The sequence below is a fragment of the Ambystoma mexicanum genome, chromosome 11 (genome assembly GCF_040938575.1).
Source record: "Ambystoma mexicanum isolate Mex_15411 chromosome 11, UKY_AmexF1_1, whole genome shotgun sequence".
NCBI lineage: Eukaryota > Metazoa > Chordata > Amphibia > Caudata > Ambystomatidae > Ambystoma > Ambystoma mexicanum.
Genome location: NC_090934.1, coordinates 1,326,082,495 through 1,326,108,343, shown reverse-complemented (window position 1 = coordinate 1,326,108,343; position 25,849 = coordinate 1,326,082,495). Strand labels below are relative to the sequence as shown.

Below are 25,849 nucleotides of genomic sequence, written 5' to 3'. Positions count from 1 at the left end.
TACCCAATACATTTTTTTTTGCATGATTTAATAGGATGAGTTTTATCAAATTGTGATGTTTTTAAAATATTCCTGCTATGTAAAATAAAAATTGCTACAGTGCAGATTAATTCGTGATTAAATTCACAGAGAAAAAAATGTATTGGGTACAATATACCAGAAAGGTGGGAAATCCCTGCTTTTCCATAAACACAAATATTATATCAAAGCTAATAAGGCGGATCGATTACTCGCTAGTCAACTATGCCAGTGCGCAGCATCTCATGTTATACAGCAAATTCGCCTCCCTACCGGGGACGCAATCACTGAAACACTGCACATTATTGCTCAGTTCCACTCCTTTTACTCTGATCTTTATCAGTCTGAGCTTCCAGACCCAGACTCTCAACTAGATTATCTTCAGATGGTTGCTTTTCTGGCTGTAATGTTGTCCGATGCACAGCAGCTTGAGCTGGATATTACTCAAGAGGAAGTTCTCAGGGTTATCAGGGATATCCACTTAAATAAGTCTCCTGGTCCAGATGGATTTCTGCCATTGTTTTATAAAACCTACTGAAATGAATTGGCTCATAGATTGACCCAGTTGTATAATTAATTTGCACACTCTGGCATGATTACCCCCTACAATGGAGGAGGCGAAAATAGTGCTATTCCCGAAACTAGGGAAAGACCCGTGCAGTTGCGGATCTTATTGCCCAATTGCATTAATACATTTAGATGCGAAATTCTATACCAAAGTGTTAGCCAATAGGCTGGAGGATCTTCTCTCATTATTAATATATCTGGACCAATCCAGCTTTATTAAACAGCAACAGACACACAATAACATAAGCAGAACGTGCCATATTTTGGAGAAAATAGAGAAGAATAAGATCCCAGCAGTTTTGCCTTCCATGGACGCAGAGAAAGCTTTTCATCAAGTTGAATGGTAATTTTGCTTTCTCACTCTGGCAAAGATGGGATTTGGTCCTAAACGTATTGATTAAATCAAGGCCAATTACAAACAACCAATCGTGAAATTATTGATAAATGGTCAGTTATCCCCTCCTATTTCCCTTCAGCCGGGGGACCCAGCAAGGTTGCCCTCTCTCTTCATTATTGCACGATCTTCATTTAGAAACATTGCTTGCCAGAGTCAGACAGACAGATGCAATCCGCAGAATTGACTTTGGGGGAATCCCACATAAAATCATGGCTTAGGCAGATGATATGCTCCTGCTGGCTTCTGATCCCATAAATACCCTGCAAGCTGCGACCAGAGAATTCACGAAGTTTGGAAAGGTAGCGGGTTTAAAAACAAATTAATCCATATCGGGAATCCTAAATTTATCCCTACATCCTTCGGAATCTCAGGTGCTAAGGTCGCAGACACAATTTGGGTGGGCTCAAGCAGGAATGGAATTGCTAGGGGTATGTATAACACCTACTCTAGCTGAGTTATATGGAGCTAATGATCCCCCTTTTCTGAAATAAATGAAAACTGAAATATCTAGATGGGACCCCCTAACTATCTCTTGGATGGGTAGAATTAATTAGCTAAAAATGGTTATGTTACTGTAATGCTTGTGTAAAAATGAGAGCCAGAATAATATGGAGTCAATGCGCAGCCATTTTGGACACTTGTCTTCCATCACATCACTTTGCTCCTGATTCTATCCGGTGAGTGCCCCCCAGTTGTTAGCCTTTTTGGGCATTTGTGTGAGCCCAGACTGCTCTCCCCCCGAATCCATCCCTCCTCCCTCGGTCCGTGTCCCTCCCGCAGCCCGCGAACGCTCCCCGCTTCCTGGTTTCCCTTCAGCCTGCCTCCCGACCTGCCCACCATTCTCTGATTGGCCATCCGGCCTATTGTGCTGAGTCTACCGACTCGCGGCCTTCTCCAGTGCCTCACTTTGCTCCTGATTCTATCCGGTGAGTGCCCCCCAGTTGTTAGCCTTTCGGGCATTTGTGTGAGCCCAGACTGCTCTCACCCTGAATCCATCCCTCCTCCCTCGCTCTGTGTCCCTCCCGCAGCCCGCGAACGCTCCCCGCTTCCTGGTTTCCCTTCAGCCCGCCTCTCGACCTGCCCACCATTCTCTGATTGGCCATCCGGCCTATTGTGCTGAGTCTACCGACTCGCGGCCTTCTCCAGTGCGTCACTTTGCTCCTGATTCTATCCGGTGTGTGCCCCCCAGTTGTTAGCCTTTTCATGCATTTGTGTGAGCCCAGACTGCTCTCCCCCCGAATCCATCCCTCCTCCCTCGGTCCGTGTCCCTCCCGCAGCCTGCGAATGCTCCCCGCTTCCTGGTTTCCCTTCAGCCCGCCTCCCGACCTGCCCACCATTCTCTGATTGGCCATCCGGCCTATTGTGCTGAGTCTACCGACTTGCGGCCTTCTCCAGTGCGTCACTTTGCTCCTGATTCTATCCGGTGTGTGCCCCCCAGTTGTTAGCCTTTTCATGCATTTGTGTGAGCCCAGACTGCTCTCCTCCCGAATCCATCCCTCCTCCCTCGGTCCGTGTCCCTCCCGCAGCCCGCGAACGCTCCCCGCTTCCTGGTTTCCCTTCAGCCCGCCTCCCGACCTGCCCACCATTCTCTGATTGGCCATCCGGCCTATTGTGCTGAGTCTACCGACTCGCGGCCTTCTCCAGTACCTCACTTTGCTCCTGATTCTATCCGGTGAGTGCCCCCCAGTTGTTAGCCTTTTCGGGCATTTGTGTGAGCCCAGACTGCTCTCCCCCTGAATCCATCCCTCCTCCCTCGGTCCGTGTCCCTCCCGCAGCCCGCGAACGCTCGCCGCTTCCTGGTTTCCCTTCAGCCCGCCTCCTGACCTGCCCACCATTCTCTGATTGGCCATTCGGCCTATTGTGCTGAGTCTACCGACTCGCGGCCTTCTCCAGTGCCTCACTTTGCTCCTGATTCTATCCGGTGTGTCCCCCCCAGTTGTTAGCCTCTTCATGCATTTGTGTGAGCCCAGACTGCTCTCCCCCCGAATCCATCCCTCCTCACTCGGTCCGTGTCCCTCCCGCAGCCATCGAACGCTCTCCGCTTCCTGGTTTCCCTTCAGCCCGCCTCCCGACCTGCCCACCATTCTCTGATTGGCCATCCGGCCTATTGTGCTGAGTCTACCGACTCGCGGCCTTCTCCAGTGCCTCACTTTGCTCCTGATTCTATCCGGTGAGTGCCCCCCAGTTGTTAGCCTTTTCGGGCATTTGTGTGAGCCCAGACTGCTCTCCCCCCGAATCCATCCCTCGGTCCGTGTCCCTCCCGCAGCCCGCGAACGCTCTCCGCTTCCTGGTTTCCCTTCAGCCCGCCTCCCGACCTGCCCACCATTCTCTGATTGGCCATCCGGCCTATTGTGCTGAGTCTACCGACTCGCGGCCTTCTCCAGTGCCTCACTTTGCTCCTGATTCTATATGTACCCAATTGCATTTAGAAGTGTACCCAATTGCATTTAGAAGTTGCACCCAATAGCCTCTCTGAGAAAGTTGAATTTAGAAGTGTACCCAATTGCATCTAGAAGTGTATCCAATTGCATTTAGAAGTGTACCCAACCACATTTTCAAGTTGTGACCAATAGCCTCTCTGAGAAAAGTTGAATTTAGAAGTGTACCCAACCGCATTTTCAAGTTGTGACCAATAGCCTCTCTGAGAAAAGTTGAATTTAGAAGTGTACCCAATTGCATCTAGAAGTGTTCCCAATTGCATTTAGAAGTTGCGCCCGATAGCCTCTCTGAGAAAAGTTGAATTTAGAAGTGTACCCAATTGCATCTAGAAGTGTTCCCAATTGCATTTAGAAGTTGCGCCGAATAGCCTCTCTGAAAAAAGTTGCATTTAGAAGTGTACCCAATTGTATTTAGCAGTGTACCCAACCGCATTTTCAAGTTCTGACCAATAGCCTCTCTGAGAAAAGTTGAATTTAGAAGTGTACCCAATTGCATTTAGAAGTTGCGCCCAATAGCCTCTCTGAGAAAGTTGAATTTAGAAGTGTACCCAATTGCATTTAGAAGTGTACCCAACCGCATTTTCAAGTTGTGACCAATAGCCTCTCTGAGAAAAGTTGAATTTAGAAGTGTACTCAATTGCATCTAGAAGTGTTCCCAATTGCATTTAAAAGTTGCGCCCAATAGCCTCTCTGAGAAAAGTTGAATTTAGAAGTGTACCCAACCGCATTTTCAAGTTGTGACCAATAGCCTCTCTGAGAAAAGTTGAATTTAGAAGTTTACCCAACTGCATTTAGAAGCTGCACCCAATAGCCTCGGTGAGAAAAGTTGAATTTAGAGGTGTACCCAATTGCATTTAGAAGTGTACCCAATTGCATTTAGAAGTGTACCCAATTGCATTTAGAAGTTGCGCCCAATAGCCTCTCTGAGAAAGTTGAATTTAGAAGTGTACCCAATTGCATCTAGAAGTGTATCCAATTGCATTTAGAAGTGTACCCAACCGCATTTTCAAGTTGTGACCAATAGCCTCTCTGAGAAAAGTTGAATTTAGAAGTGTTCCCAATTGCATTTAGAAGTTGCGCCCAATAGCCTCTCTGAGAAAAGTTGAATTTAGAAATGTACCCAATTGCATCTAGAAGTGTTCCCGATTGCATTTAGAAGCTGCACCCAATAGCCTCTCTGACAAAAGTTGAATTTAGAAGTGTACCCAATTGCATCTAAAAGTGTTCCCAATTGCATTTAAAAGTTGCGCCCAATAGCCTCTCTGAGAAAAGTTGAATTTAGAAGTGTACCCAATTGCATCTAGAAGTGTACCCAATTGCATTTAGAAGTTGCGCCCAATAGCCTCTCTGAGAAAGTTGAATTTAGAAGTGTACCCAATTGCATTTAGAAGTGTACCCAACTGCATTTTCAAGTTGTGACCAATAGCCTCTCTGAGAAAAGTTGAATTTAGAAGTGTACCCAACTGCATTTAGAAGCTGCACCCAATAGCCTTGCTGAGAAAAGTTGAATTTAGAAGTGTACCCAATTGCATTTAGAAGTGTACCCAATTGCATTTAGAAGTGTACCCAGTTGCATTTAGAAGTTGCGCCCAATAGCCTCTCTGAGAAAGTTGAATTTAGAAGTGTACCCAATTGCATCTAGAAGTGTTCCCAATTGCATTTAGAAGTTGCGCCCAATAGCCTCTCTGAGAAAAGTTGAATTTAGAAGTGTACCCAATTGCATCTAGAAGTGTTCCCAATTGCATTTAGAAGCTGCACCCAATAGCCTCTCTGAGAAAAGTTGAATTTAGAAGTGTACCCAATTGCATCTAAAAGTGTTCCGAATTGCATTTAAAAGTTGCGCCCAATAGCCTCTCTGAGAAAAGTTGAATTTAGAAGTGTACCCAATTGCATTTAGAAGTTGCGCCCAATAGCCTCTCTGAGAAAGTTGAATTTAGAAGTGTACCCAATTGCATTTAGAAGTGTACCCAACCGCATTTTCAAGTTGTGACCAATAGCCTCTCTGAGAAAAGTTGAATTTAGAAGTGTACCCAACTGCATTTAGAAGCTGCACCCAATAGCCTCTCTGAGAAAAGTTGAATTTAGAAGTGTTCCCAATTGCACTTAGAGGTTGCGCCCAATAGCCTCTCTGAGAAAAGTTGAAATAGAAGTGTACCTAATTGCATTTAAAAGTTGCGCCGAATAGCCTCTCTGAAAAAAGTTGCATTTAGAAGTGTACCCAATTGCATCTAGAAGTGTACCCAACTGCATTTTCAAGTTGTGACCAATAGCCTCTCTGAGAAAAGTTGAATTTAGAAGTGTACCCAATTGCATCTAGAAGTGTTCCCAATTGCATTTAAAAGTTGCGCACAATAGCCTCTCTGAGAAAAGTTGAATTTAGAAGTGTTCCCAATTGCATTTAGAAGTGTTCCCAATTGCATTTTCAAGTTGTGACCAATAGCCTCTCTGAGAAAAGTTGAATTTAGAAGTGTACCCAATTGCATCTAGAAGTGTTCCCAATTGCATTTAGAAGCTGCACCCAATAGCCTCTCTGAGAAAAGTTGAATTTAGAAGTGTACCCAATTGCATCTAGAAGTGTTCCCAATTGCATTTAGAAGCTGCACCCAATAGCCTCTCTGAGAAAAGTTGAATTTAGAAGTGTACCCAACCGCATTTTCAAGTTATGACCAATAGCCTCTCTGAGAAAAGCTGAATTTAGAAGTGTACCCAATTGCATCTAGAAGTGTTCCCAATTGCATTTAGAAGCTGCACCCAATAGCCTCTCTGAGAAAAGTTGAATTTAGAAGTGTACCCAACCGCATTTTCAAGTTGTGACCAATAGCCTCTCTGAGAAAAGTTGAATTTAGAAGTGTATCCAATTGCATCTAGAAGTGTTCCCAATTGCATTTAGAAGTTGCGCCCAACAGCCTCTCTGAGAAAAGTTGAATTTAGAAGTGTACTCAATTGCATCTAGAAGTGTTCCCAATTGCATTTAGAAGTTGCGCCCAATAGCCTCTGAGAAAAGTTGAATTTAGAAGTGTACCCAATTGCATTTAGAAGTTGCGCCCAATAGCCTCTCTGAGAAAGTTGAATTTAGAAGTGTACTCAATTGCATCTAGAAGTGTTCCCAATTGCATTTAGAAGTTGCGCCCAATAGCCTCTCTGAGAAAAGTTGAATTTAGAAGTGTACCCAATTGCATCTAGAAGTGTTCCCAATTGCATTTAGAAGCTGCACCCAATAGCCTCTCTGAGAAAAGTTGAATTTAGAAGTGTTCCCAATTGCATTTAGAAGTTGCGCCCAACAGCCTCTCTGAGAAAAGTTGAATTTAGAAGTGTACTCAATTGCATCTAGAAGTGTTCCCAATTGCATTTAGAAGTTGCGCCCAATAGCCTCTGAGAAAAGTTGAATTTAGAAGTGTACCCAATTGCATCTAGAAGTGTTCCCAATTGCATTTAGAAGCTGCACCCAATAGCCTCTCTGAGAAAAGTTGAATTGTGAAGTGTACCCAATTGCATCTAAAAGTGTTCCCAATTGCATTTAAAAGTTGCGCCCAATAGCCTCTCTGAGAAAAGTTGAATTTAGCAGTGTACCCAATTGCATTTAGAAGTTGCGCCCAATAGCCTCTCTGAGAAAGTTGAATTTAGAAGTGTACCCAATTGCATTTAGAAGTTGCGCCCAATAGCCTCTCTGAGAAAGTTGAATTTAGAAGTGTACCCAATTGCATTTAGAAGTGTACCCAACCGCATTTTCAAGTTGTGACCAATAGCCTCTCTGAGAAAAGTTGAACTTAGAAGTGTACCCAACTGCATTTAGAAGCTGCACCCAATAGCCTCGCTGAGAAAAGTTGAATTTAGAAGTGTACCCAATTGCATTTAGAAGTGTACCCAATTGCATTTAGAAGTTGCGCCCAATAGCCTCTCTGAGAAAGTTGAATTTAGAAGTGTACCCAGTTGCATCTAGAAGTGTATCCAATTGCATTTAGAAGTGTACCCAACCGCACTTTCAAGTTGTGACCAATAGCCTCTCTGAGAAAAGTTGAATTTAGAAGTGTACCCAATTGCATCTAGAAGTGTTCCCAATTGCATTTAGAAGTTGCGCCCAATAGCCTCTCTGAGAAAAGTTGAATTCAGAAGTGTACCCAATTGCATCTAGAAGTGTTCCCAATTGCATTTAGAAGTTGCGCCCAATAGCCTCTCTGAGAAAAGTTGAATTTAGAAGTGTACCCAATTGCATCTAGAAGTTTTCCCAATTGCATTTAGAAGCTGCACCCAATAGCCTCTCTGAGAAAAGTTGAATTTAGAAGTGTACCCAATTGCATCTAAAAGTGTTCCCAATTGCATTGAAAAGTTGCGCCCAATAGCCTCTCTGAGAAAAGTTGAATTTAGAAGTGTACCCAATTGCCTTTAGAAGTTGCGCCCAATAGCCTCTCTGAGAAAGTTGAATTTAGAAGTGTACCCAATTGCATTTAGAAGTGTACCCAACCGCATTTTGAAGTTGTGACCATTAGCCTCTCTGAGAAAAGTTCAATTTAGAAGTGTACCCAACTGCATTTAGAAGCTGCACCCAATAGCCTCTCTGAGAAAAGTTGAATTTAGAAGTGTACCCAATTGCATCTAGAAGTGTTCCCAATTGCATTTAGAAGTTGCGTTCAATAGCCTCTCTGAGAAAAGTTGAATTTAGAAGTGTACCCAATTGCATCCAGAAGTGTTCCCAATTGCATTTAGAAGCTGCACCCAATAGCCTCTCTGAGAAAAGTTGAATTTAGAAGTGTACCCAATTGCATCTATAAGTGTTCCCAATTGCACTTAGAGGTTGCGCCCAGTAGCCTCTCTGAGAAAAGTTGAAATAGAAGTGTATCTAATTGCATTTAAAAGTTGCGCCGAATAGCCTCTCTGAATAAAGTTGCATTTAGAAGTATACCCAATTGCATCTAGAAGTGTTCCCAATTGCATTTAAAAGTTGCGCCCAATAGCCTCTCTGAGAAAAGTTGAATTTAGAAGTGTACCCAATTGCATCTAGAAGTGTACCCAATTGCATTTAGAAGTTGCGCCCAATAGCCTCTCTGAGAAAGTTGAATTTAGAAGTGTACCCAATTGCATTTAGAAGTGTACCCAACTGCATTTTCAAGTTGTGACCAATAGCCTCTCTGAGAAAAGTTGAATTTAGAAGTGTACTCAATTGCATCTAGAAGTGTTCCCAATTGCATTTAGAAGTTGCGCCCAATAGCCTCTGAGAAAAGTTGAATTTAGAAGTGTACTCAATTGCATTTAGAAGTTGCGCCCAATAGCCTCTCTGAGAAAGTTGAATTTAGAAGTGTACTCAATTGCATCTAGAAGTGTTCCCAATTGCATTTAGAAGTTGCGCCCAATAGCCTCTGAGAAAAGTTGAATTTAGAAGTGTACCCAATTGCATCTAGAAGTGTTCCCAATTGCATTTAGAAGCTGCACCCAATAGCCTCTCTGAGAAAAGTTGAATTGTGAAGTGTACCCAATTGCATCTAAAAGTGTTCCCAATTGCATTTAAAAGTTGCGCCCAATAGCCTCTCTGAGAAAAGTTGAATTTAGAAGTGTACCCAATTGCATTTAGAAGTTGCGCCCAATAGCCTCTCTGAGAAAGTTGAATTTAGAAGTGTACCCAATTGCATTTAGAAGTTGCGCCCAATAGCCTCTCTGAGAAAGTTGAATTTAGAAGTGTACCCAATTGCATTTAGAAGTGTACCCAACCGCATTTTCAAGTTGTGACCAATAGCCTCTCTGAGAAAAGTTGAACTTAGAAGTGTACCCAACTGCATTTAGAAGCTGCACCCAATAGCCTCGCTGAGAAAAGTTGAATTCAGAAGTGTACCCAATTGCATTTAGAAGTGTACCCAATTGCATTTAGAAGTTGCGCCCAATAGCCTCTCTGAGAAAGTTGAATTTAGAAGTGTACCCAGTTGCATCTAGAAGTGTATCCAATTGCATTTAGAAGTGTACCCAACCGCACTTTCAAGTTGTGACCAATAGCCTCTCTGAGAAAAGTTGAATTTAGAAGTGTACCCAATTGCATCTAGAAGTGTTCCCAATTGCATTTAGAAGTTGCGCCCAATAGCCTCTCTGAGAAAAGTTGAATTCAGAAGTGTACCCAATTGCATCTAGAAGTGTTCCCAATTGCATTTAGAAGTTGCGCCCAATAGCCTCTCTGAGAAAAGTTGAATTTAGAAGTGTACCCAATTGCATCTAGAAGTGTTCCCAATTGCATTTAGAAGCTGCACCCAATAGCCGCTCTGAGAAAAGTTGAATTTAGAAGTGTACCCAATTGCATCTAAAAGTGTTCCCAATTGCATTGAAAAGTTGCGCCCAATAGCCTCTCTGAGAAAAGTTGAATTTAGAAGTGTACCCAATTGCCTTTAGAAGTTGCGCCCAATAGCCTCTCTGAGAAAGTTGAATTTAGAAGTGTACCCAATTGCATTTAGAAGTGTACCCAACCGCATTTTGAAGTTGTGAACATTAGCCTCTCTGAGAAAAGTTCAATTTAGAAGTGTACCCAACTGCATTTAGAAGCTGCACCCAATAGCCTCTCTGAGAAAAGTTGAATTTAGAAGTGTACCCAATTGCATCTAGAAGTGTTCCCAATTGCATTTAGAAGTTGCGTTCAATAGCCTCTCTGAGAAAAGTTGAATTTAGAAGTGTACCCAATTGCATCCAGAAGTGTTCCCAATTGCATTTAGAAGCTGCACCCAATAGCCTCTCTGAGAAAAGTTGAATTTAGAAGTGTACCCAATTGCATCTATAAGTGTTCCCAATTGCACTTAGAGGTTGCGCCCAGTAGCCTCTCTGAGAAAAGTTGAAATAGAAGTGTATCTAATTGCATTTAAAAGTTGCGCCGAATAGCCTCTCTGAATAAAGTTGCATTTAGAAGTATACCCAATTGCATCTAGAAGTGTTCCCAATTGCATTTAAAAGTTGCGCCCAATAGCCTCTCTGAGAAAAGTTGAATTTAGAAGTGTACCCAATTGCATCTAGAAGTGTACCCAATTGCATTTAGAAGTTGCGCCCAATAGCCTCTCTGAGAAAGTTGAATTTAGAAGTGTACCCAATTGCATTTAGAAGTGTACCCAACTGCATTTTCAAGTTGTGACCAATAGCCTCTCTGAGAAAAGTTGAATTTAGAAGTGTACCCAACTGCATTTAGAAGCTGCACCCAATAGCCTTGCTGAGAAAAGTTGAATTTAGAAGTGTACCCAATTGCATTTAGAAGTGTACCCAATTGCATTTAGAAGTGTACCCAGTTGCATTTAGAAGTTGCGCCCAATAGCCTCTCTGAGAAAGTTGAATTTAGAAGTGTACCCAATTGCATCTAGAAGTGTTCCCAATTGCATTTAGAAGTTGCGCCCAATAGCCTCTCTGAGAAAAGTTGAATTTAGAAGTGTACCCAATTGCATCTAGAAGTGTTCCCAATTGCATTTAGAAGCTGCACCCAATAGCCTCTCTGAGAAAAGTTGAATTTAGAAGTGTACCCAATTGCATCTAAAAGTGTTCCCAATTGCATTTAAAAGTTGCGCCCAATAGCCTCTCTGAGAAAAGTTGAATTTAGAAGTGTACCCAATTGCATTTAGAAGTTGCGCCCAATAGCCTCTCTGAGAAAGTTGAATTTAGAAGTGTACCCAATTGCATTTAGAAGTGTACCCAACCGCATTTTCAAGTTGTGACCAATAGCCTCTCTGAGAAAAGTTGAATTTAGAAGTGTACCCAACTGCATTTAGAAGCTGCACCCAATAGCCTCTCTGAGAAAAGTTGAATTTAGAAGTGTTCCCAATTGCACTTAGAGGTTGCGCCCAATAGCCTCTCTGAGAAAAGTTGAAATAGAAGTGTACCTAATTGCATTTAAAAGTTGCGCCGAATAGCCTCTCTGAAAAAAGTTGCATTTAGAAGTGTACCCAATTGCATCTAGAAGTGTACCCAACTGCATTTTCAAGTTGTGACCAATAGCCTCTCTGAGAAAAGTTGAATTTAGAAGTGTTCCCAATTGCATCTAGAAGTGTTCCCAATTGCATTTAAAAGTTGCGCACAATAGCCTCTCTGAGAAAAGTTGAATTTAGAAGTGTTCCCAATTGCATTTAGAAGTTGCGCCCAATAGCCTCTCTGAGAAAAGTTGAATTTAGAAGTGTACCCAATTGCATCTAGAAGTGTTCCCAATTGCATTTAGAAGCTGCACCCAATAGCCGCTCTGAGAAAAGTTGAATTTAGAAGTGTACCCAATTGCATCTAGAAGTGTTCCCAATTGCATTTAGAAGCTGCACCCAATAGCCTCTCTGAGAAAAGTTGAATTTAGAAGTGTACCCAACCGCATTTTCAAGTTATGACCAATAGCCTCTCTGAGAAAAGCTGAATTTAGAAGTGTACCCAATTGCATCTAGAAGTGTTCCCAATTGCATTTAGAAGCTGCACCCAATAGCCTCTCTGAGAAAAGTTGAATTTAGAAGTGTACCCAACCGCATTTTCAAGTTGTGACCAATAGCCTCTCTGAGAAAAGTTGAATTTAGAAGTGTATCCAATTGCATCTAGAAGTGTTCCCAATTGCATTTAGAAGTTGCGCCCAACAGCCTCTCTGAGAAAAGTTGAATTTAGAAGTGTACTCAATTGCATCTAGAAGTGTTCCCAATTGCATTTAGAAGTTGCGCCCAATAGCCTCTGAGAAAAGTTGAATTTAGAAGTGTACCCAATTGCATTTAGAAGTTGCGCCCAATAGCCTCTCTGAGAAAGTTGAATTTAGAAGTGTACTCAATTGCATCTAGAAGTGTTCCCAATTGCATTTAGAAGTTGCGCCCAATAGCCTCTCTGAGAAAAGTTGAATTTAGAAGTGTACCCAATTGCATCTAGAAGTGTTCCCAATTGCATTTAGAAGCTGCACCCAATAGCCTCTCTGAGAAAAGTTGAATTTAGAAGTGTTCCCAATTGCATTTAGAAGTTGCGCCCAACAGCCTCTCTGAGAAAAGTTGAATTTAGAAGTGTACTCAATTGCATCTAGAAGTGTTCCCAATTGCATTTAGAAGTTGCGCCCAATAGCCTCTGAGAAAAGTTGAATTTAGAAGTGTACCCAATTGCATCTAGAAGTGTTCCCAATTGCATTTAGAAGCTGCACCCAATAGCCTCTCTGAGAAAAGTTGAATTGTGAAGTGTACCCAATTGCATCTAAAAGTGTTCCCAATTGCATTTAAAAGTTGCGCCCAATAGCCTCTCTGAGAAAAGTTGAATTTAGAAGTGTACCCAATTGCATTTAGAAGTTGCGCCCAATAGCCTCTCTGAGAAAGTTGAATTTAGAAGTGTACCCAATTGCATTTAGAAGTTGCGCCCAATAGCCTCTCTGAGAAAGTTGAATTTAGAAGTGTACCCAATTGCATTTAGAAGTGTACCCAACCGCATTTTCAAGTTGTGACCAATAGCCTCTCTGAGAAAAGTTGAACTTAGAAGTGTACCCAACTGCATTTAGAAGCTGCACCCAATAGCCTCGCTGAGAAAAGTTGAATTTAGAAGTGTACCCAATTGCATTTAGAAGTGTACCCAATTGCATTTAGAAGTTGCGCCCAATAGCCTCTCTGAGAAAGTTGAATTTAGAAGTGTACCCAGTTGCATCTAGAAGTGTATCCAATTGCATTTAGAAGTGTACCCAACCGCACTTTCAAGTTGTGACCAATAGCCTCTCTGAGAAAAGTTGAATTTAGAAGTGTACCCAATTGCATCTAGAAGTGTTCCCAATTGCATTTAGAAGTTGCGCCCAATAGCCTCTCTGAGAAAAGTTGAATTCAGAAGTGTACCCAATTGCATCTAGAAGTGTTCCCAATTGCATTTAGAAGTTGCGCCCAATAGCCTCTCTGAGAAAAGTTGAATTTAGAAGTGTACCCAATTGCATCTAGAAGTGTTCCCAATTGCATTTAGAAGCTGCACCCAATAGCCTCTCTGAGAAAAGTTGAATTTAGAAGTGTACCCAATTGCATCTAAAAGTGTTCCCAATTGCATTGAAAAGTTGCGCCCAATAGCCTCTCTGAGAAAAGTTGAATTTAGAAGTGTACCCAATTGCCTTTAGAAGTTGCGCCCAATAGCCTCTCTGAGAAAGTTGAATTTAGAAGTGTACCCAATTGCATTTAGAAGTGTACCCAACCGCATTTTGAAGTTGTGACCATTAGCCTCTCTGAGAAAAGTTCAATTTAGAAGTGTACCCAACTGCATTTAGAAGCTGCACCCAATAGCCTCTCTGAGAAAAGTTGAATTTAGAAGTGTACCCAATTGCATCTAGAAGTGTTCCCAATTGCATTTAGAAGTTGCGTTCAATAGCCTCTCTGAGAAAAGTTGAATTTAGAAGTGTACCCAATTGCATCCAGAAGTGTTCCCAATTGCATTTAGAAGCTGCACCCAATAGCCTCTCTGAGAAAAGTTGAATTTAGAAGTGTACCCAATTGCATCTATAAGTGTTCCCAATTGCACTTAGAGGTTGCGCCCAGTAGCCTCTCTGAGAAAAGTTGAAATAGAAGTGTATCTAATTGCATTTAAAAGTTGCGCCGAATAGCCTCTCTGAATAAAGTTGCATTTAGAAGTATACCCAATTGCATCTAGAAGTGTTCCCAATTGCATTTAAAAGTTGCGCCCAATTAGCCTCTCTGAGAAAAGTTGAATTTAGAAGTGTACCCAATTGCATTTAGAAGTGTACCCAATTGCATATAGAAGTGTACCCAATTGCATTTAAAAGTTGCGCCCAATAGCCTCTCCGAGAAAGTTGAATTTAAAAGTGTACCCAATTGCATTTAGAAGTGTACCCAATTGCATTTAGAAGTTGCACCCAATAGCCTCTCTGAGAAAAGTTGAATTTAGAAGTGTGCCCAACCGCATTTTCAAGTTGTGACCAATCGCCGCTCTGTGAAAAGTTGAATCTAGAAGTGTACCCAATTGCAATTAGAAGTGTACCCAATTGCATTTAGAAGTTGTGACCAATAGCCTCTCTGGGAAAAGTTGAATTTAGACATGTATGTATGATTGTATATGGAGCGAATGATTGTATATGGAGCGAATGATTATATATGGAGCGGATGAGTGTGTGGAGCGGATGAAAACGGAGCAGATGAGTGGCAGATGAGTGTGTGGAGCGGATGAACACATGGAACGAACAAGTGTATGGAGCGAATGGGTATGTAGAGCAGATGAGTATTACCAACGGAAGAGTACGTAGAGCGGAAGAATAGTGCATAAAGCGGATGAGTATGTTGACCGGATGGGTGTGTAGATCGGATGAGTATGTAGATCAGAGTGCATGCGTATGGAATACTGGAGAACACACGTGGAGCACACTAGAGAATGAAGCATAGACTAGAACATGCATGGTGAACCAGAGCGCGTGAGTGTGTAGTGCAATCTTGAATGCCTGAAATGACCAAAAATGCATAGAACGGACCTGACCGCTCAGAATTGCGTGACGTACATAGTATGCCTTGGAATGCATGGAACCTTTGAAAGAACAAACTTCATATCACACCCCACGCTTACTCTCTCCTTACACCACCACTCAACTAGAACACAGAGATACTATGACACCATTCGGTATAACTGTTCTCATATCAACATCGGCCGCTCACTCCCCATCACTCTAAGTAAACATTGCTGGTCTCACACCCCCAGCCAGGCGTTCTCCTCAGGCCTTACGCTGCCACACTCGGTCTGGATAATTCCGGCCAGAGCGAACACATACTCCTGATCTCTCAACCACCACACCTACCGCTAAGAAGCAGCTACCACATGAATTCCGCAACAGCTGCACACATACCCGGTGCGCACACGCACCTTTGGACTCTCTCTAATCTCTCTACTGACCCGAACTTCGGTTCCCAAGGGCGTTCAACCTACCAGCACCTTCAGACCATACCAATGGTATATAAGGCGCTATATAAATGCAAAATAACATAACATAACACAACATAATAAAACCTGCGTTTCAGTGGGTCTCGCAAAATGAACGAACAGCAGCAAAAACAGAGCAAGGTCACATAAATATTAACCGAGTGGACTTACTGTGGAGAATAGTTATTGCACTTTCCACTGAAGGATGAATACAGAAAGGCAGTCGGAGCACACTGCAGGTGCATAAGGGATTCTGGGAATGAATGTGAGAGAGAGGGGCGCGGGGTTGTTCCACTTCTAACTAGATTTTTCCACCCTCTGTCCCTTTCGACCTGTGATCTGCTCTTCGGCCGAGGGCAAAACACAACTGAGGAGGAGCGCGGAAATGTCCCCATAAAGGGTAGTGCATTGCATGGCAAAAGTTAGTTTGAATCTGGACCCCCGGGTGATGCAGCCTCGCTGAAAGGGAGGATGCTCTGCTTCAGATGCCGTTAGACCCAGTGATCTCTTTGACTACCTGCTGAGGGACTAAGCAGTGTTGACTTGTTCTTGGGTGGATGGCCCCTGGGAGAGTCTCAACCAAGTCTTTAGCTCACTGTTCTTTTCACAGAGAAGAAAATTCCCCGCATATCAGTCTTTGTCCTGCCCAGGGGCAGTCCAGCACCGAAATGCTAGGCAATTCTCCTCTGAACAAGAGTACCACAGCAACCCCATACACGTGTTTCAGCCTAGGTGGGCATCATCAGTGAGGTGAAGCTGTGCCTCTCTAAGAGCAGTGAGCAAGGGGCCCACGTCTCTATTTCCCTGGTAATTTAGGGTGAGACCCAAAGTTACTTGGCATGCAAAACAGAGGGGGGGTCTGGGAAACTCTCTTCCAGCACGAACACAGACCATTCGATTTTTTTTTCGAGATTTTGACCGACCACCGTTGTGTGATACAAGATTCAAGAATCAGTTCACTAAGCAACCAATTTTTGTATTCAAAAGAAGCCAGATCTCCAAGATTTACTTGTGAAAACACGAGCAGACACAGTAAAGAAAAAATTAAGCAAGCATCCAGGAACATACCCTTGTCTTTCATGCAACAACTGTAATAACATCACTAAAGGGAAGATTATTACACATTCCAAGACTGGTGAGAAGATAAGATTGAAAGATTATGCAACCTGTGATACTCAAAACTGTATCTACGCCATCAAATGCCTATGTGGACTGACATACATGGGACAAACAGGCCGCAAGGTCAAATTAAGATGGAACGAACATAAATCCAACATAAGAACCAATAATTGATACTCACCAGTTGCCAGGCACTTCCAAGAACACAAGCACCAGATATCACAGATCCAGTTTCAGATACTATAAGTCATCAACACTAAGAATTTAAGCATGAGCATCACTAAAAGACAAAGACAAAAAGAAGCGTTTTGGATTCGCAAACTTGACTCTGTAGCTCCAGCAGGTTTGAATGAAGAATTTAATTTACACTGTTTCTTAGAAAATAATATGCATGAAGTGGAAGTGAATAATGCATCGGAACATCTTAGAGAAATTGATGGATGATCATGATGTGCATAAGATAGGCAGTATGTAAACAGTGGTAGCACACTTTTCCAGATTGTATTTTATACATGATCAAAAATGATTTTCTGAGCTGGAATCAACTGCTTGTAGATTTTAAATAGTAAAGATGACTAGGTCACGTCAACTATTTGGCACTACGAATGTACCCATCACTAATTGAATGAAGGAATGACAGTGACAGTGCAGCCTTGTTCCCTTTATCACTCTGTGATATGTATAGACCACATACTAAGTGAACATGAGCAGGAGATCATGCAGGCGAGCCACAGCCTATATACTTCCACTGCAAATTGTCCTACATGTCAATAACATATTTTTGAACACATCACAATTGTTCATAGGCAGGAATGGTAACATTGATATAGTAAAGTCATAATTCAAGGGACACTGATAAACATGTTGTTTTGACAATAAAATTGATATGACATAGATATGTCATTATATTCTACTTTGCTTACATAGTGTCTCATAAATAACATCAACGTAATGTATATACAAGTTTGATCATGATAGAATGATGATCGGCACAATTGTGCAGATGCGTGCACATTATCTTGTTTTTTGCAGATCTTGCACTATAGCTAATTCTGGGATATACCAAATTTGACATCGCATATATTTCTGTGGCGGCATGCTAACAATCACGGTGCATTCGGGCATCAGTCTGACACTATACATTCATAACACGTGGAACGTACAGTAAGATGTAGATTCCCAACATTTAGCAGCACGTTAATGTTGCCTTTCTCCCAATCTGACATATATCAGTGTACATAATTTCAACTTTAATTACAGATGGTTTAAACTGTAATACATAAACCAGAAAAGACTACAGAACCTAGGATCTTCTATCACACAGGTAATTCGTGATACGTCATCACATTTAACGTGATGATGCTGTGTTAAAAGTATGAAACAGCTTCTGCAGCATCTCGTTGCCATAGGCAACGCGGTCGTCAGGAGGCAGCAACACTGGAGGAGCGCACAGCGAGATTCACAGACAGAATGAAGTAAGCCAGGAATACAAGCATGCACATGGCTGCAAACAAAGGTTTTAAAAGGAACATAGGGTTTCTAAGACACATGTTTTTTGCCAACAAGTTTTGGGGCACTCACGGCAATATATGCCGACGATTGGTGGTCCAGCTACAAGTTAGCTAAGCGCCAACAGCAGTCTATACATGGAGACAGTTATTCTACATTCACAAGGTACGCTTTAGGCATTATTTCTTACTAGATTGAAAGTTTGCTACACAATTTGGTAAAATCACATTCAGAATTACAGAAGAGTGTAGACATACACAATATGCATGACAGCATTCTTGTTCCTGCAGATATTGTTATAAAACAGAGTACATATGATGCGACAAGCCATTCGACACACATTGGCAATTTGAACTCTGGTACTGCGTGTTAAGCAGTTTATGCACAAGCTGGTGACTGTATGGCACTCTGTGAAGGCATAAGAAGTAATTTGAATACAGATATTGTTACTGCAGGTATGTTTCCTGAAAAGTATATTATGAAAAAAGTATTTGTTGTAAGATGGTATGTACTCAGCATGTACTAGGGGTGACAATAACCCTATGTCTCTTAATATATTTTAGAGCCCGCCCTGAAGATGGGCTGAATGTCTGAAATGCAGCGGCTTGGTCCTCTGCAAAAATGAAAGGATTAAAAAAAAACAATGTTGAAAAAACTTTGGAAACACTAGCAGTGAATTATTTGTTGCAACCTCAATAAGTTGAACAAAGAAAATATTGAAGGATTAACAATTCAAGTCCTAATTTTGCAGTAGTATTAACTACACACCAGACGTCTCCAAAGCTCAGTGAGAGCTTCACTGAGCACACCTTGCCCTGATCTTTGGCAATACTATCACTAACAGTGATTCTGAACCAGACCCTATAACAAAGCCTAAGCCGGCATGTAAAGAAGTAACAGTTAATCCAGTAATAAGCAGAAAATTGGGTCGTCACCCATTGAATCCTGGAGGCAGAGTGGCAGACATGACTGCTTTTGAAGATTATTCGCAACAAGAAGTAGAGGAAATAGTCAATAGGCTTAAACAGAGAGCGGGTGAATCTTTGCTGGCTTGGATGGTCAGAATGTTTGATGGAGGGGCTGCAGGTCTTTTGATTGATACAACAGATTCTGCTAGATTTTTGCCCTTGTTCAATGATGTTCAAATACAGGAGACCCTGCGTGTAGGTCCTCCTTGTGATGGTAACGGTAACGATGGGCAATTGTCTCTATTGCAACTAGCTAGCTATTGCAACAGGTTTCAGGAGCTATGGTAGACTGTGGGAATATATATATATGTGTTTAAGATGCTAAATGGTTTAGGCCTTAACCTTAAAGTACAGAATGTGGAGAAATTCCCAAGCCAAGATGGTAATTTCAAGCAAAATTCCTGATTGGTCAGAAGTTCAGAAAAGGCATTGGCAGAACATTTTAAACTGCCTTTCATTGTCAGCAGTCCTGCAGGAAGGTCCTATGTATGAAGAGCTGGTACGTTTTGAGACTAACTTTTGGATCTTATTTTAAAAGAATCATCAAAGTTTTTGGGAGTTAGGTTGGAGAGTCTTGGAATCTATCCAGAGATCATCTTATGAAGAAAAAAACAAGCTAAGTGACTTTATTTTATTTCATCTGCAATTTTCATTGAAAATGTTATAAACTCTAGCGTTTTGTTGAAAAATTTGGTGTAAGGTTTTTAATATTCAACATCTGATCTTAGAGGAGTAAAGTATTTTGGAGCATTCACCATTTGGATTTTACCTTTTCCTTTATTTGACTGCATTGCATTAAGTACTGGAGCCGTTAATGCGTACGTTCGTTCGTTTTGTTTTTATTTCGTAGCGTGTGAGCGTGTAGCTTAACCTTTCGTTGTTATTCAGGGCACTGTGCTTATTTAGTGTGCTTCCGTTCGGTTTTCGGTTTAGTCTTATTACTCTGTCTGCGCAAGTGACAGTGTGTTAGGGCGATCGAGTTGGAGTTTCATCATTTGACTATTTGTTTGTTTTCGTAATGTAATACTAACAATATTAATCCTCACGAGTGTTTCTCTCTCAAGGAGAATTCGGCAGTCGGAGTTCAGTGTTTCTATTCACGCATGCATGGTTCAACTAAGACACTTCCTGCTTGGTTGATTATCTACGCAGGCGCTAACACAAACGGAACACAGCTGAACATTGGAAAACAATATTCCTTCGAGTCTGCACAGTTTTCCCGACAAGACAATTTGCACGCAAGCGCTAAGATTGAAGGAACAATATCGTTATACTGAAACAGTACTTTCCTGCGCATGCGTTCTAAACTTAAGACGCTTCTCAGCGAGGTTCATTGTAAACGCATGAGCAAACTTCTTACGGGAAAGGAACTGGTAATATACATGCGCAGAAGAGATTTTCACTCAATAGTGAAGTAAAAAGAAATAGTGTTTATTTATTTTTCCCATTGGAATCGAACTGCAAGTGAATGGTGACTCAGAAGGAGTTGAGACTAATCTATTTCAAGAATTTGGTTCAGCAGTCTTCCAGCAAGGGGTTTTTATATCAGGAGAGAAACCTTTTGTGACATTCTGAATAAAGGTCCACAGTAAGAAAAAATAGTCCTCTAGGTATTGTGAAGAGGATATCAGGTATGGTGAAGATTTTATTCTTTTAATCTGGGATGTAACTTTGGAGAGGAAAAAAGAGTTTTGGAACAACTAAAGGTTAGTAAACAAAATGTCATTTTATGTTGTTTTTTCCTAAATAGGTTGAGTGGCTACAAAAAGCAGAACGAGACCTGGAGTTTGTAATTTTGTCCCATTTTCCCCCTTTCCCTAAGGAATGCTAACAGCTACACTGTTAACAATCAGTAGAGAGGTCAGCATTCATAGGGGACTGTGGGGGTTCAGCAGCTTCTGTGGACAAACAAAAGTTTTTGGAAGGAGAAGCCTGACACTTCGCAAGGGTGTAACCACAAATATCCTATTACGTTGGATTGGCCGACTGACAAAAAGAAATGGCACACATTGAGGGAAGCTATTCAAAGAATTAGGGAACATGCTATGAAGGAGGCTATTCTCCTAGAAACCCTGGAGCATATGCGATTGGTGAATTTATGTGTCTGCTTGAAACACGTTGGTTCGAACAGCCACCCCTTGCATATAAAAACGTCATAATAACCTTATTAGTAGATATGACGGGGAAGGTTACTGATGAAGTAGTCAATGCGGTTAGACAGCTCGCTGATTTGGGTGAATGGGATAAGCCAGAAGAGCGATCCCAGGAGAGGGAGGGGCGAAATGAAAAGCACACTCCTGGCAGGAGATTTGATAGTCGAGATTCCTGTGTGTCTAGGAAAGATATGTTCCTGGCTCTGCTGAAAGATGGTCTGCCACGAGAAGATATTGATGGGATTGAAACATGTGATATGTATTTATTGTATAAAAAATTAGGTTTGGACAGGAAAGAGCGTAACAAACAAGTAAAACGACAGGATGTACGTAAACCGAAAAAGAAGGTGGATCCTTTTAGATCATCCCCTGGGGGGGCGATGATGAGTCCTTCACTAACCAACTTATGCTGATTTGAGGAAAATGGTTAGTGCCATGGTAGAGAGGGAATCTAAAGGTTCACACTCTAAAGATGAATAGGATAGGGGTCAAACTCTGGTAACAACAGCCCACGTTAAGGTAGACAGACAACCTCATGTTAAAGTGAAATTGTTTTGGCATTCAGGTAATACACAGGAGGTTCATGCCTTAATTGATACTGGGGCAGAGGACTCTTTAATACATGGGAGGGGGTAAGGAAACCTCGGCGGTGCAAACGGAAGTTGACATGAAAATTGGGCAATTAAAAAGAGACACTTATCAGGTGTTAATTGTTCCCCTGGCTGAATACATTATTGGATTTGACATTCTTGGGTTAGGAGGTAAAATGTACCAAATTGGTGTAAATGCATTCACTTGCATGCCTATAGTGGTTGGTCAGTTGAAGATGCCCCCTGTACAGGTTCTGATAGCGACTAAAAGAGTATCTATGAAACAATACTGGATTCCCGTGGGCAAAAAAAAATTTCAGAAACAATCAAAGGATATGTTGAGGCAGGCGTATTACATTCTGTTAACACAGTGTTTAACAATCCCATCTGGCCTGTCAAAAAAACAGACGGCAGCTTCAGAATGACGATTGATTATCACAAATTGAAAAAATATACCCCTCCACTGGTGCCAGCCATACCTGATGCCATAACGTTGGTTGAAAATATACAAAGAATTGAAGTTTCTTGGTACACAGTGTTGGATTTGGCTAATGCCTCCTTCACCGTACCGATTGCAATTGAATGTCAGGAGCAGTTTGCTTTTTCGTGGAACGGGAGGCAGTATAAAACAGGTGGACCTTATAGGGATCTCCAGAATTTGCACATGCATAGAAATCCATGCAAGCGCAGATCCTGGAGCATTTCTAGGGCGGCGAGGAAAGGAGTGGCGGAAATGCAAGTTGTGTTCTGCCCCTCCTCTCTGCCATACAAATGATTAAAAATGAGCCATGGTGTGAATGCAAGGCTGTTTTGCATTGCATTCACGTTACGCCTCTAATTAATCTTCCCGAAGCAACCAGATTTCTTATGTACATTCTTCAAGTATGCCTTTCTTGGGGCAATACACCTGCTGAGACGGTCCTGGCTACTGCCTTGTTGGATTGCAGAGCTAATGGAAATTATGTGGACAGAGGATTTTTTCAGTCCCTCTCTATTCCTCATATCCGCAAGGTACAGAATGCTGAAGTTCAACTTATTGATGGTTCTCCTTTGTCTTCCGGACCCATAGATCATCAGTCAGTACATCTGTCTTTGGATATCAAACATCACCACAAGCAATTGGCTTTCGACTTCATCACATCTCCAGTATACCGTGTTGTGTTGGGTCTTCCTTGGCTCATGTTACATAACCCCTGTATCAACTGGACAAGTACATTTACCGGCACTGTTGTTACGGGACCGGCATACTTATAATGAGGCCCATTTTCTTGGTACCAATGCCAGGGGAAGGGAGTCATCCTCCTGGCATTGTGAACTGCCTCAGAAAGACTGAGGAGGGCCAGGACAAGGGAGGCATTCACCCTGGCAATTGTGAAGTATATTGTGGAGCATGAGGAGGGCCTGGAAAAGGAAGTCCATCCCTCGTCCTTTGTGATCTGTGATAAAGAGCCTAAGAAGGGTCTGGGGGAGGAGTCATTTCCCCAACCTGTGTGAATTGTGGTAAAGAACTTGAGAAGGACCTGGGGAAGGGAAACAATCCCCCAGCCGTTGTGAACTGTGACCAGGACCCTGAGAATGGCTTGGAGAAGGGCCTCGTTCCCCAGCCCTTGTGTACTGTGGTAAAGAGCCTGAGAAGGGCCCGGAGAAGGGAAACATTCTCTCTACTACGGTGAAACTGGAAGCCAACAGAGATCAGGGGAAGGAGGCCATATGCCCTGGTGTTGTGTAGCGTGAAGCAAAGCCAAGGACTGCCGAGGAAGGGAGTAATTCCCCTGCACTGTGAAAGTACTGAGATCAAGATACCTGGGGAAGGAGGCATTCTCCAAAAACCCAATAGTGAAGAAAACTATGAGCAATAAGAAATGATGTTTGAGTTGGAATTTTACCTTTTGAGTTTGAACTGAGAACTGTACAGTAAAACAAGCTGGAACTTTGTTTTGTATCTTGGAAAGGAACTGACACATGGAGAAAGGAGGCATTCTCTCAGGTGAAGTTCACACCTACCAATTTGAACTATAAGCAATTGTCCAGAAGAAGGAAGTCATTCTTCTGTTCTTCTGGACCAAGAAGACCCACTTCTTCTTTAGTTTGGTTACAAGTGTGAGGGACAGAAGTGGGCATTTTGATACACAAGGATGGACTCTTTTATTTACTTGGACATTATGACAAAATCCTTAGTTCCTAAATTGAGGCAAGGAAATTCCTCTTGGAGTTAGGGAGAGATAGGTTTCCTCTTTATTTTGATTATATAAAGGTTTATGCCAACAAGCATGCCACCTGTGTGTGTCGGTCTCCTCCTTCTGCATCCTTACAGGACTTTCTAGGAAGATGCTCTAGCAGATTGAGGATGAATTACATACTACTAAATGAACCAGTGGTCATGCAAACTATGTGGGACCCTCTCACACACTACTGATAATGACAATTATCATGTGTGTCTGCTTAATTTATTGGAGGTGTTTAAAGCAATGATCAGGGGTAAGGTGATAAGTATATACTCTATGCATAAAAGGCCATGGACAAACTGCAGGAGTTACTGGTGACTAAGTAGATAGAGCCTGACACTAAATGGTTTTCGAAACCTAACATAAGGTTACGAGGCCCAGAAAGTTTATAGGAGTTAAAAGCAAATAGAACTGACATGACAGCTGTAAGCGCTTAAACCACAACACACTTGTTACTTAAGGCTAGGCTAGGAAGTTCTACTATCCGCCATCCAACAAGGCAAGTAGGATTCTAGACTTTAAGTTGAAAGCCCTTCATTCATGCACCGTAGTAGTGTTACTCTTCACTGAGGTGAGCAGAGGAAACATCACATTATATCCCAACAAACTTCCCCTCTTTTTACCACATGTGAACAGGATTTTGCACACTAAAATGAATGCATACTTACAGGGAATACCTACCCAGAGGACCAAGGATGATATCAGGACTTCTCTGGAAGAGGTGATAATGAACCAAGAAATTGCTCCAGTAATCAAGAAACACTTGAAACACTTGTGTACAGGCGTGTTATAAAGGCCATATCATATCAAGCCCCTCCCAAACAATAACTTGCAGGGGCTCACTGTCTGTTTTTATGAGAAATCCCTACAGATTTGGATTCCTCAGATTGAATGCCCATAAAAAAACATTCAGGGTTTCGAGTTCTGTTACTCTGACAATTGGTTATTCATCTCTGACTCTTATTATTAAGCTGGATAAGGGTGCCTAACTCAGCACTTGATATCACCCAATAGTAATTTTAGACTACAATGCACGAATATGTCTGAAGGTTTCAGCCAATCCTCTTGCTCCACTGCCCCGAAATGCTACAGCCCCAGATCAGACAGGTTTTGTCCTCGGAAGGGATGGTCATCAAAATATCAGAAGGTTTATAAATGTAATTGACATTGCACAACAAAACAGGTTCCTCTTTGCCATCCTCTCAGTTGATGCTGAAAAAGCATTTGCTGTGTAGTCTAGAACTACCCTGTGGTGTGCTCAATAAATTTGGCTTATGTCCTACATTTATTACGTTTCTTGGAGGCTAGCAATAGCTACCCAAAATGAGGATTAAAATGAATAATCTCCTCTACAACCCAATCAAGAATTTCAGGTGAAGCAGGCAAGGTGGCCTCATTACCTCCCCTGATGTCTGCCCCAACCATAAAGCCTACATCCCAGAACATCAGAGCACACAAAGGAATGACATGGCTTGGTAGACTCGCGTTCCCACCTTAAATTTGTACTATTTGCTTACAATGCCATCTTTCTGTTGTGATATACACAAACGCCAGTCCCTCTAACCTCATGGTGGATGTTCAATACGTCAACTCAGTAATGGGGTACACAATAAACTATGATAAATCTAGTTTCCCTAATAGCACTGCATCCTCTGTGAGGCTAGATTTGCTTCAGAAACAGTATAGTTTTATTCAGTAAAAGTCACACATCAAAGGACCTTTGTGTGTATCTGACTCGGTCACCATCCTCCTTATGCAAGCATATAGCTCCCGAGTAACTCTCCAATCTATTTTGTAATCTTGAAAAGGGTTTTCTCAAGCTCTGCCGCTCCAACCTTCAACTCTTCCATTACAATCCCCACCACTTGTTGTGGGGAAACTGAAATGCCAAGGGTGGCATCAAAAACTCTCAGAGCTTGTCGTCTTATAGATGGGACCTCACTAGATATCTGGAAGCAGCACAGTTTAGCTATTTAGTACAAGCCTACATTTGTGCCTTTGTAATCTCTACTGTAGCGCTC

General features: G+C 42.1%; 1 long non-coding RNA gene across 2 annotated transcripts in view; it reads right to left on the bottom strand.

Moving 5' to 3' along the window:
* Positions 1–25,849, bottom strand: part of LOC138504385 (uncharacterized) — a 597,102-nt gene that overhangs the window by 454,048 nt on the left and 117,205 nt on the right. Inside the window, exon 3 of one of the 2 annotated variants that reach the window (XR_011279831.1) lies at positions 16,565–16,663. The exons of the other annotated variant lie outside the window; for it this stretch is intronic. This is a non-coding gene — a long non-coding RNA (uncharacterized lncRNA). The remainder of the gene's footprint in view (positions 1–16,564; positions 16,664–25,849) is intronic. 2 annotated transcript variants of the gene reach the window in all.